Genomic DNA, 13,472 nt, shown 5'->3' on the forward strand with positions numbered 1-13,472 from the left:
TCCATTCTGACGCCTGAAGAACGTCGCCGCAGGCATATCAGTCATATTCGTATGGTTAATAGAACTCACATGGATAAAACAATGAGTGAATTAATAAGTAATATACTTCTCTTAAAACAGTAAGAAAAGATAATTACATCCCAACCAAATATACCTTCTGTAGTTTTTACTTACAGTAAAAGCTACGTATCATGAAATCAAGTATGGTAAATATACTTGTACTTCTGTTTTTGAACATTTAAAACCACAAGGTAGTATTATGGATAATATAATATTTTCCAGGATTAATACTAAGGTTTTTACCATAGAACATATATAACTAAGAATACTTTTACAAATGAAACGGGTTATGGAATTAAACCACTTATCAAATGAAACTTAGTCATTCAATATTTGTAAACTAGTATAACATAAAAGACCTTTAGTGGTTAATTCTATAAGTCCTTAGTTATTACATCAGAGTTATATATAAGTAATATCTGATTAACAGTGAAATGTGTGACTTCCGCCTTACTTCCTGTTCCTTGTTTGGTTGTGGGCTTAGGGCAGATACACCTATTTAACTGTCAGTTCGATATTAGGTTATACATAATTAATATAAACTAAGTAATTACAGAGGGAAACTATTGAGGTTATCAGTTTATCACCTCAGGAAATATAGGATTTTTTGGAGGAACCAGTGAACTTTTCCAAAGAACCTAGAGTATACTTTACAGAACTAAAATACTTATGAACTCACCAGCTTAAATGTTGATCTACTCTTTTCAAATAACTTGTATTCTTAGGAATCCAGTAGACAGGTATACTCCCGATGCTCTTGAGAAGACTACCTACTACCGTACCGCAACTCTTGTCTTCTACTGTACCTACTTTGGTGTTTGAATATGTAATGTTTAAACACTTATGTAAAACTGATACTTATTAATGAAATGGTTGTTTGTACTTGGATTACTATATTGCATGTGTTGTGATACTTACATGAAGTCCTCCGCCCCCGAACGTTTCCGCCGTTCTGGTTTGGGGTGTGACAGATTGGTATCAGAGCATTGTTTATAGTGAACTTAGTATATCAGTCATAAAAGATATACAACTATAAACCCATTGGGATAAAAACACTCTGAACATGAGTTATACTTTCAAAATATAACAATATTTTATAAAAAGTATAATTACATGCAGGATATATATACTAGAATGAGTATCACAAGAGGAACAATAAAAAAGTATTTGGGTGTTGAACATTACAGTTAAACCTAGACAGTTATGTAATCATATTTGGGATCAATATAGCCTGATCAACTATATTCATTTGAGATATGACCAACTTGTGTTTGGGAGTGATTGTATTGTTGCAACAAGTCTAAAACTTACCTAGGTACCAGATGAATTGTAGAACCAAATACAAAGGTTAAAATACTATAGGAGTATTTTAGGATGCTATAACAAGAAAACTGAAAACATATCAACTTCTAATAACTGGAAGTCCATGAATCAAATACCATGGAAGTATTTTAAATAAACTTTTGGGAAATGTTAAAAAGATCTTTTCTGGTAAGTCTATATGTACTAAGTGGATACGTTAAGGTTATATATAGCTGAGATTTTATGGACTTAGAATAGGTGATTTTCACTCTACTTCCTTTTCCTTGTTTGGATGTGGTTTTAGAGTAGGATTACTTATTTGAAGTTCTATTTGATCTGGATTATATATAATCGGTACACCCCATGTGATTATAGGAGGACCAGGAAGGAACACCTTTGTAAATATTTAAATTTTCTCATAGATTCTTTAGACATTCCCAATCTCATATAAACCCCTTAGATAAATACTCTCGAAATCAATAGAAGAGTCAAGGAGGATCCAACATAATTTCATTAGGGGAATCCCAAGAAAGAAACATATGAGAAGTACATAAACTATAGAAATCATTTAGTACCCTTACCCTATTAAGGAAACCAATGAGAGATTCGCATGAACTTCAGAGATTCAAAATCTTCATTACGAAGCAATGGGGACCAGGGTCAGAATCGGAAGTAAGACAGCCCGGGAATTCAATATACCTACAGAGGAGAAAAACACCGTATAGATACCAGGAGAGAATAAATCAATACCAGGAGAGAATAAAATGGAGAACAAAGGAAAACCACGCATGATTCATGTGAAGAGTTTGAGAACCATTTCATCTAAGTAATAACTAGTAAATCGGTTCAACCTAGTGAGTTGGTGATTTCATTACTCACATTAGGTTTGGAGCTTATCCTCTTTTCCTGTCATAGCTAATGACCATAAATCAGATCACGAAATCTTAATTGATGGTGATTACTTCTAAAATTCATAAGTCTATTCTATGTAGACACTGTTATGAATTGTTTTCGAATATTTTCAAAAATTAGGAAACGATATCCACCAAGCGAAGGTAACTTAGTTCGGATGATACTCCGTTCCTAACCATTCTAGAAACTTAACTATATTCCTTACCAGGACTGCATCATATGGATGCAGGTCGAATCATTAAGAACAATATAACAAAACGAAAGATTAATACATAGATACAAATGGTTAGAATAAATCTAGAGACACGATAGTCGCTCACGAACTCATTTTCTTATCATATAACATAATCATGCCTCCAAAGAAGTGTAACAAACCCACCAGTAAAACACCAATCCTTTAGATAGATGCAACTAAGTTTCAAGCTGCGGTCACAGCAGCTGTAACAGCTGTCATGGCACACCTTAATGCTAACAATACAAATGTTAGTAGGAATACTATCGGTAACCCCGATCGTGGTGATCGCCAAGTACAGCCACAAGCACCTATTTGTAAGGACACCTCGAACCTTAAGCCTAATATCCTTAAACGAAAGTTCGAGAACTTGAAAAGGAGTTGTTCAACTCAAGAACCTAACAGAGGGCAACGAATTGGGGCAGCCAATACCCCCATCAGCCATGTTATTCTAGCACCAACCAAGCCGTACTTAGGAAACCTCCCACACTGCAGCAAGTGCAACTACCATCATCATGGAGTTTGTCGAGACCTGCATTGCAATAGATGCAACATAAAGGGGCATACCGCCCGCATCTGTAGAACTCCGGTCGAGTTCATCACTTCAACTACTGATGTTGGAACCATTCCCATATGTCATCTTTGTGGTGAAACATGACATTACAAGAGGGACTATCCAACAGAGATGAACTACGGGGGATCAGGAGGATTTTGATCCCAATACATGGGAAAGCATCAAAGAACCCTGCTATATTTTGTTACGCTTCCAAACCCCGATAACTATTTATAATTATGATTACTCTTCCGTTCAAACTAAATCATAACAATTATATAAAAATTTGAAACCCTAACAGGTAAGCTATGATAACTTAGTGTATACATAAGGGTCCTTTATAATTAAGATTTGTAGAGTTAGAGTGAGTAATCCTGCCTCATTTCCTGTTCCTTGTTTGGTTGTGGATTTAGGGTAGGGTTGCTCAGTCTAAGGTCTTACCAATCTTAATTATACATGACTTGTATGCACCAAGCAATTATAGAGAGACCTAGTAAGGATCGTTTCATGAAAGTTCATAATTTGAAATTATCAGGACCCTCGTATTGGTAATACCCGCTAACTTCGAATCAAAAAGGGGTTCGTAGTGATAATAACAGAATAAAACCAGATGCACGAAAAACTTAGGTACTTAGGATATCATTCTAGTATTCATTCATCCCAGAACGACTTAATATCTATTTCATCGAGAAAATTATGACATCCTCATTCGACATGGTTTGGCCCGGCCCTTACCATGTGAAGATTCTTATGCTATATAACAGAACTTTTCCTTAATCAGCCGTAAGATGAATTTCTTTCAATCCATAACACAAAACCTTTAGTTTCCTCTCGTTTCAAAACTTCAGAAGTACCCATGAGAATAGTACAACGCCATTCTAGCCTACTTAGTAGACAGGAAACTTCAAACGAAAAGCACAGAAGTAGTCTTAGAAGTCAATAACTACTGAAATACCTCAATAGATCTCATAGGAAAATCATTGTACCGCAGGTCAAGTTCAAGAATAGAGACTAAGAACTCATTAACTTGATCTATCGTTGCTAAGTGTATACACGAGGGTGGTATATAAGTTAGACTTTACAAGATTAAGGAGGTGTGCTTCCGCCCTATCTCCTATTCCTTGTTTGGTTGTGGACCTGGGGCAGAGTCACCCATCTGAACGTTTTGGGAAATCCAAATTATATACGACTTGTATACACGAGGTGATGATGGGTGAGCCAAGTATGAGTCTGATCAGGAACTTCGGAGCAAAAGTCAGCATCATGTATTCTACCAGGTAGAGTTCAACATGAGACCATGACAGTGGGTCGAGCTACTAAATGACTACGAATTTGAAATTCATTATCATCTCGAAAAAGCCAATATAGTAACTAACACCTTAAGTCGAAAAGAGTATCCAGGTCATAGTTCCAATCATTGACTATGATAACCCATTCAATTCTCTCCACACAAAGTAAGGAGGCTCAACAGGAAGCCGTGAGACCTGAAAATGTGGCTAGTAGAGAAGATAAGTAGAACGTGTGAGTGCACAGTATGCCAATATCTGTTATCTCCACTGAGATAATAGAATCATCTCGCAGTTCAGGTCGTCACTCAGAAATCTCTAGGAACTAGAGTAGTCATGATTCGATGGGATCGGCTATGGTAAAGAATGGGATACCCATTTACCAATTAGTCGAGACCATTATCACACTAGCATTCAAGTTGCTCCATTCAAAACCTTATGTGGTCACAAGTACAGATCCCATCTGCACTGGACAAAATTAGGTAATACGCAACTAGCTAGAGATCCAATTTCAACACATCACCCTTGCTGTTTGGAATTCATCTGAGAAACTACCAAAAACAAAATACGAATCGAGAAGCTCCATAAAGCTTCTAGAGTTAACCAGAGAAACTACGACTTCGATAAATGAAAACCCTTGGAATTCCAGGATTGATGACCTTGTCATATGAAGGTCTCACTCAGGCAAGACAAGATGCGCTTTAAAAAGCGTGAAATACAAAACTCAAAGTACATAAGACCATTTGAGGTTATTACCAGAATTGGTCTTGTACCTTTAAACTTAGACTACCACAAAAACTTAATAACATTCATCCCATCTTTCGCATATTTAATTTTAAGAGGTGTCTATCTGATAAAACACTTGTTATTTCACTTGATGAAATCAAGTTATATAAAAGTCTACACTCTGTAGAAGAACCAATAAAAACCATGGATAGGGAAATCTAAAGAACCACGCAAAGTCTTATCCCGTTAGTGAAGGTTCGTTGGATTACAAACTGGGGACCTGAATTCACTTGGGAAAGGGAATATTAGACCTATTCCATGAGTATCACTTTAGACTTAATTTCGGGACAAAATTCCCTCTAACGGGGGGATAATGTGACACCAGTCAAATATTGGTCAAACATTTATTGATCTATAATCATAATTGGGATGAACCAAGTGATAGACTTTGTAACAAGGTTTCCAAAAATATAAAGAACACTGAAATTCGAGTTATAACGAAGAAGTTATGACCAATCAAAAATCCGCGATAAAACCGGCAAAACACTATTCAGTGTAAAAAGCGAATTTCCGATAAAAGGCTTTTTAGACTTAACAATCTAAATAAAAGTTGTATAATATGTTAAACCGAGAACGTTCATAAAAAGAAAGTCAAAATCTGACTTGGTATGAGGAAGTTATGATTTTTCGAAGTTTTGGTTTAGTAGTACACAGCTAAAAATTCAAAATATAAATCGATCGATATTTAGCCGACGCAACCTAAACGAGAATCGAAGGTCTCGTCAAAAGTAGCACAATGGTAAAAAGACAGATGAAAACGGACGTCGGATGAAGAAGTTATGAATTTTTAACGGATTTTCCTGTACCGGTATGTTAAAAATAATAATATTAAAAATAAATTCAAAATTAGCCGACGAAGTCTAAACGAAAGTCGTAGAGTATAATTTTACCTACGCGTGCATATAAAGAACGTCAAAAACGGAGTTCATATGCAAAAGTTGTGAATTTTAGAAGTTTTTGGCTCAAAAACCGAGAAAAATCGCATAGTCACTATTCTGCCACGTCACCCTCGCATGCGAGGCTTCCACGTGTCATCCTCTAGTTGGACGGAAGTTCACCGTGTCACCATCTGATTGGACCGAGACCGAGGTCCAATGGGCAGCCGACAACCCTCGCAGGAGACACCCCTCGGATCCTCTTGACAGCTTCTGATTGGACCGAAGTTCGGCCCAGTAGCGATCCGACACGCGCCTTGCCTCGCTGTCTCGCATCCGGACTTCGCACTCGTGGCCTTCTCTCCTTCTGACGTGTGTGCTGCTGACTCACCCTCGCCTCACCACCTGTACCCTTCGGCCGAACCCTCGCACCCCTATATAAAGGGTGCGAGCATTCTCGGATTTGAAGGATTTTTCACCCTAAATTTCTCCATTTTACACCCTTTCACCCCCTCGACTTTCTCACGACCCCTGAAGGCCCCGGTATCACGTCTAAAGCCCGAAGCAAGCCCCGGAGCCCCGGAATTCTCGATAATTCATCCTCTCTCCTATCGAAACTCTGCCCGATTTAAGCCGGTTTTTTGTCAAACAAACTATTTTCCAGGATACGAAACGCTGCCCGAATTACCACCTATCAAGGTGAGTTCATACCCCTATACTTTACATTTTTAATGGTTTCTAAATGCTTTTTAGGGGGGAATACAAGTTTAACACAATATTAAATTGTTTTAATAACTGTATGTGATAATAATCACGCAAATAGTTTCCGTATGCTTTCAAGAATTACCAAATACATCCAAAATGACTTAAAGCCATGTTAAATCTTTAAAGTCATGTAAACTCCGTTAAATTCTTTGAAAAATGTTTTATAAACTATTTCAAATTATAAATGCCAAAAATCATGTTTATATATGTATAAATATATAAATAATATTTGAAGGACTTAGGACTAATGAATTATCTTATTTCCTTTTCCTTGTTTGGATGTGGAGTTAAGGTTGTGTTATTTGTCCGAAGGTCGTTTCCTTCTTAATTATATATATTATACATATATTAGTATAAAAAGGTCACTCGTTTTGGTATCATTACCTATGTATCAGGCTGAGCAAAGGTGTTCAGCCATGAGAAATCATGTTAACCAGATAGAGCATATAAATTATAATAGGTATAATTTATGATTCAAAACTAAATATACTAGTATGATTCACATTCCAAGGAAAGTACCAAAACTTATTTAACTATACCAGGATATGTATAATGCCTTTAATATACGAATAACATATTAAAGAATTAAAGATACATCATATCGGGTTTGCATTAACAAAGGTACGATATAAAGTACCAGGGTTAGCAATCAAGGGGTAATAATACATCACACCAAGTTTGCATTAACAAAGGTACGATACAGAGTACCAGGGTTAGCAATCACGAGGTAATAATACATCATACCAGGTTTGCATTAACAAAGGTACGATACAGAGTACCAGGGTTAGCAATCACGGGGTATTAATACATCATACCGGGTTTGCATTAACAAAGGTACGATACAGAGTACCAGGGTTAGCAATCACGGGGTAATAATACATCGTAAATCTCGTTGAAACAATAAATTTGTGAGACCCTTCACAGTGTACTTATCTAAGTACGACTTTAAGTCCTGACCTATTAACCAGAATCTCTTGTAGGAAGAGCGTGAATTTGTGTATAGATCTATATGGGACTGACAAACCCGCACCTCTACTGTTCGCTACAGTTTGGCCGGCAGGCCTAGGATGTTAAATATCATTCCATTCCGATGCCTGAAGAACGTCGCCGCAGGCATATCAGTCATATTAGTATGGTTAATAGAACTCACATGGATAAAAAAATGAGTGAATTACTAAGTAATATACTTCTCTTAAAACAGTAAGAAAAGATAATTACATCCCGACCAAATATACCTTCTGTAGTTTTTACTTATAGTAAAAGCTACGTATCATAAAATCAAGTATGGTAAATATACTTGTACTTCTGTTTTTGAACATTTAAAACCACAAGGTAGTATTATGGATAATATAATATTTTCCAGGATTAATACTAAGGTTTTTACCATAGAACATATATAACTAAGAATACTTTTACAAATGAAACGGGTTATGGAATTAATCCACTTATCAAATGAAACTTAGTCATTCAATATATGTAAACTAGTATAACATAAAATACCTTGTGTTATTTGTCCGAAGGTCGTTTCCTTCTTAATTATATATATTATACATATATTAGTATAAAAAGGTCACTCGTTTTGGTATCATTACCTATGTATCAGGCTGAGCAAAGGTGTTCATCCATGAGAAATCATGTTAACCAGATAGAGCATATAAATTATAATAGGTATAATTTATGACTCAAAACTAAATATACTAGTATGATTCACATTCCAAGGAAAGTACACAAACTTATTTAACTATACCAGGATATGTATAATGCCTTTAATATACGAATAACATATTAAAGAATTAAAGATACATCATATCGGGTTTGCATTAACAAAGGTACGATATAAAGTACCAGGGTTAGCAATCAAGGGGTAATAATACATCACACCAAGTTTGCATTAACAAAGGTACGATACAAAGTACCAGGGTTAGCAATCACGGGGTAATAATACATCATACCAGGTTTGCATTAACAAAGGTACGATACAGAGTACCAGGGTTAGCAATCACGGGGTATTAATACATCATACCGGGTTTGCATTAACAAAGGTACGATACAGAGTACCAGGGTTAGCAATCACGGGGTGATAATACATCGTAAATCTCGTTCAAACAATAAATTTGTGAGACCCTTCACGGTGTACTTATCTAAGTACGACTTTAAGTCCTGACCTAGTAACCAAAATCTCTTGTAGGGAGAGCGTGAATTTGTGTATAGATCTATATGGGACTGACAATCCCGCACCTCTAATGTTCGCTACAGTTTGGCCGGCAGGCCTAGGGTGTCAAATATCATTCCATTCCGACGCCTGAAGAACGTCGCCGCAGGCATATCAGTCATATTCGTATGGTTAATAGAACTCACATGGATAAGACAATGAGTGAATTAATAAGTAATATACTTCTCTTAAAACAGTAAGAAAAGATAATTACATCCCAACCAAATATACCTTCTGTAGTTTTTACTTACAGTAAAAGCTACGTATCATGAAATCAAGTATGGTAAATATACTTGTACTTCTGTTTTTGAACATTTAAAACCACAAGGTAGTATTATGGATAATATAATATTTTCCAGGATTAATACTAAGGTTTTTACCATAGAACATATATAACTAAGAATACTTTTACAAATGAAACGGGTTATGGAATTAAACCACTTATCAAATGAAACTTAGTCATTCAATATTTGTAAACTAGTATAACATAAAAGACCTTTAGTGGTTAATTCTATAAGTCCTTAGTTATTACATCAGAGTTATATATAAGTAATATCCGATTAACAGTGAAATGTGTGACTTCCGCCTTACTTCCTGTTCCTTGTTTGATTGTGGGCTTAGGGCAGATACACCCATTTAACTGTCAGTTCGATATTAGGTTATAAATAATTAAGATAAACTAAGTAATTATAGAGGGAAACTATTGAGGTTATCAGTTTATCACCTCAGGAAATATAGGATTTTCTGGAGGAACCAGTGAACTTTTCCAAAGAACCTAGAGTATACTTTACAGAACTAAAATACTTATGAACTCACCAGCTTAAATGCTGATCTACTCTTTTCAATTAACTTGTATTCTTAGGAATCCAGTACACAGGTATACTCCCGAAGCTCTTGAAAAGACTACCTAGTACCGTACCGCGACTCTTGTCTTCTACTATACCTACTTTGGTGTTTGAATATGTAATGTTTAAACACTTATGTAAAACTTATACTTATTAATGAAATGGTTGATTGTACTTGGATTACTATATTGCATGTGTTGTGATACTTACATGAAGTCCTCCGCCCCCGAATGTTTCCGCCGTTCTGGTTTGGGGGTGTGACATTTGCTGTTGGCTGAATTTTCCTGTAACAACAGCCATCACTTGAGCATTGGTATGCCACCTTTTGAGTTGTTGTATCGAAGGAGGTGTCCTACCCCCATTTGGTGGGGCGAGGTAGGGAAACATGTGATGGGTATTACAGAGATAGTGCTTCAAATGACAGAGCAGATACGACAGGCCAGACAGAGGTTATTGACTGCTCAGAGTCGCCAGAAGAGTTATGCAGATAGGCGACGATCCAAACTCGAGTTCCAAGTCGATGATTTTGTGCTCCTGAAGGTATCTCCTTGGAAAGGATTGATCCAACTCAGGAAGAGGGGCAAGCTGGGACCCCAGTATATTGGGGCGTTTAGAGTGTTCACAAGGGTGGGCAAAGTAGCATATCGCTTGGAGCTACCTGCGAAGTTGGACCAGATTCATGATACCTTCCACGTGTCGCAGCTGGGGAAGTGTATTGTCGATGAGTCGGCAGTTGTACCATTAGAGGATATCCAGGTGGACTCAAGTCTGAATTATGCTGAGAAGCCGATCGCAATCTTGGTTTGGAGGATGAAGGTTCTGAGGAACAAGGAAGTGCCCCTGGTTCAGGTCCACTGGCTACATCGGAGAGGGTCCGAGCTGACCTGGGAGCCAGAGTCGGAGATGCCGGAGCAGCATCCGGAGTTGTTCGCGACATGAGACTTCGAGGGCGATGTCTGGTTCTAGTGGGGGAGAATTATAATAGCCTGAAATCCAGGTAAGCTTTATGACCCTTCTATTTTGGAGAGCTGGCAAATTAGTCCCTTAAGTTGTATGTTGGATTGGTGAGTACGTTGGGCGTACTGAGGTGTACGCCGCGCGTACTCGCGTGCTTAAATTGAATGCGGACTCGCCCAGGTAGCTGGGCGTACCTAGGGGTTACGCTAGGTGTAGTGAGCCCATATGCAAACCCTAATTTCTGGCTTGTGCACTATAAAAGGAACATGTAGTCCTTTTCCCTAGCCACCATTTCCCCTTGATTGAGTCCTTAGAGAGCTGAGATCCGTGCTTTAGCTTGTGTGTGTGTTTTTGAGCTTGAAGTTATCTTTTCAAGGTGAAGAAGGAGAAGAAGGAGCCATTGTTGGAGCTAGAAGTTGAAGAACAAGTGTAGATCCGAGTTCTATAGTGGTTGGAGATCCCTTCTGAGGTAAAAATCTCAAAGCTTTCCTTGTTCTTCATAAGTTATGCTTTTGGACCATTTTTAGGGTTTTTGGTTCAAAGTTGGAGACTTTGGGTGCAAAGAGTCTCCATGAGCTTAGATCTGACCTTTTCTAGTGTAGATTGTGTTGACGATTCATAAAAATCTAGTCTTGGATGTGGATCTTGTGTTGTCACACCCCCAAACCAAAACGGCGGAAACGTTCGGGGGCGGAGGACGTCATATTCAGTATCATAACAGTTCATAGAAAGGAAAGTACACACCACCATACATATATAAAGGTTTTGAAAATGTTTACATCATTGTATTCATTCCATGCTCAAAAGATAAATGCATAAACATCTTTCAAAAGATATAATTAACGCCAACGCGTTAATCCCCAAAAGTTGAGTTCCAAACTTGCTTAATGGTTCCTTGAGAATACAAGTTATTTCAAAGAAAAAGTGTCAACAATTAAGTTGGTGAGTTCATAAGTGATTTGGAAACATTGAATGCCATTCCAAAAATGAGTGTATATTTTCCAGGAAAATCCCTTATTTTCTAATAAAAGTATGAATTGCATGAGAGTATTTGTGTTGAAAAATATAGCTAGTTGAACCAAGAAAATCCCTTATTTTCCTAATAGTTGTTTGGTTTGTATACAGGAAAATCCCTTATTTTCCTAAAGTAATAGTTTGTTTAATGTCCAAGAAAAAAAAGTTGAAAGCAATCCACATGTTTTAGGCTATTTTAAACATAGATTTATATAATAAACCTATCAGAAGATTTCAGTTTGTTAGATAAAGAATAGTTTTAATAGCTACTCGTTCATCAATCAGAAGTACTATAATAGTTGAGTATCCGATGAGTTTTATAACCATACTAAACATAATATGCCTGTAGCGACATTCTTCAGGCGTCGTAGCGTTATGACAAACTGTCACCCCAAAGGAAGGACTGTAGCTAACAGTCAGGGCGCGAGATCATGACTTCCCGTATAGATCTATACACATTTGGCACGTTCTCCGAACGGGACACTATGGTTATAGACAGGATTTGTAGCGATACCTTCTAATAAAAAGGCAGTAGTTGAAGATGTACGTGTCTCATGGATTCTCAACTAAGTCTATATTAAAGTAATAGTTTTGTGTGCAAAGTTTACCCTTTTTCACAATGTTTGGCAAAGCACAAATCATAAGTTTTTAGAATGTATAAAACGGTTTAGCAACGAAGGATACTATGGAATTACTAAATACTTTGTATAAATCCAGTGCATCCAAAGTATGACAAGAGTTTTCACATAGTAGTACTAAATCACAAGTGATTCATTTGATAAAAACGAGTAAGTGAAATTTTATGAAATACACGATAATAACCGTATGTTTACTTGTATTCCCCCCCCCCCCCCCCGAAAAGAGTATAAAAGCATTTAAAATATATTTAAAGTGTCTTTGAAGGGGGTATGAAGTCACTTGGAAGTTTGAAGATAGCGAGATGGAAAACCGAGCAGAGTTTCGTCTCGGGAAACGGATTTTTCTCGGGAATCTCGGGAGTAAAATCGACTCTCGGGACTTGAGCAAAAAGACCAGAGCTTCGGGTTTGAACGGGCACGGAAAACGAGGCAAAACGCAAGAGAAATGAGAAGAAATGAGCAAGTTTTCCAGAGACCCTCGCATCCCTTTTATAGGGGCTGAGAGGCCTCGGTACGCGGGGCGTACGGGCGTACGCAGCACGTACCCGTGCGTCATGCATGAGCGAGTCCTCGACTGCCCCGGAGCTCGGATGGGACGGATCGCATAGGGGCGACGTGGACGGACCGAAACCAAGACCCTTGCGTACGTGGGGCGTACGAGGCTACGCAGCGCGTAAACCGGATGAGGACGCCGACTCCTCTTCGGATATTACTAGCATTTTGATTTAAATATAATTATAATTTATTTAATAAACTTCAAAAAATCATATCTTCCTCATACGAACTCCGTTTTCGATGGTCTTTATACCCACGCGTAGGTGAGACTATGCTCTACAACTTTCGTTTAGACTCCGTTGGCAAATTATGCAATTATTTTTATTATTATTTATTAAAATGACATGATTAAGGAATTTCTTTAAAAATTCATAACTTCTTTATCTGACGTCGGTTTTTGCCAGACTTTTTACCGCTGAAATACCATTGTCGAGACCTTCGATTCTCGTTTAGGTCATTCCGGCCAAAAGTCGCTCGGCC

Source organism: Lactuca sativa, chromosome 2 (assembly GCF_002870075.4).
Source record: "Lactuca sativa cultivar Salinas chromosome 2, Lsat_Salinas_v11, whole genome shotgun sequence".
Taxonomy (NCBI): domain Eukaryota; kingdom Viridiplantae; phylum Streptophyta; class Magnoliopsida; order Asterales; family Asteraceae; genus Lactuca; species Lactuca sativa.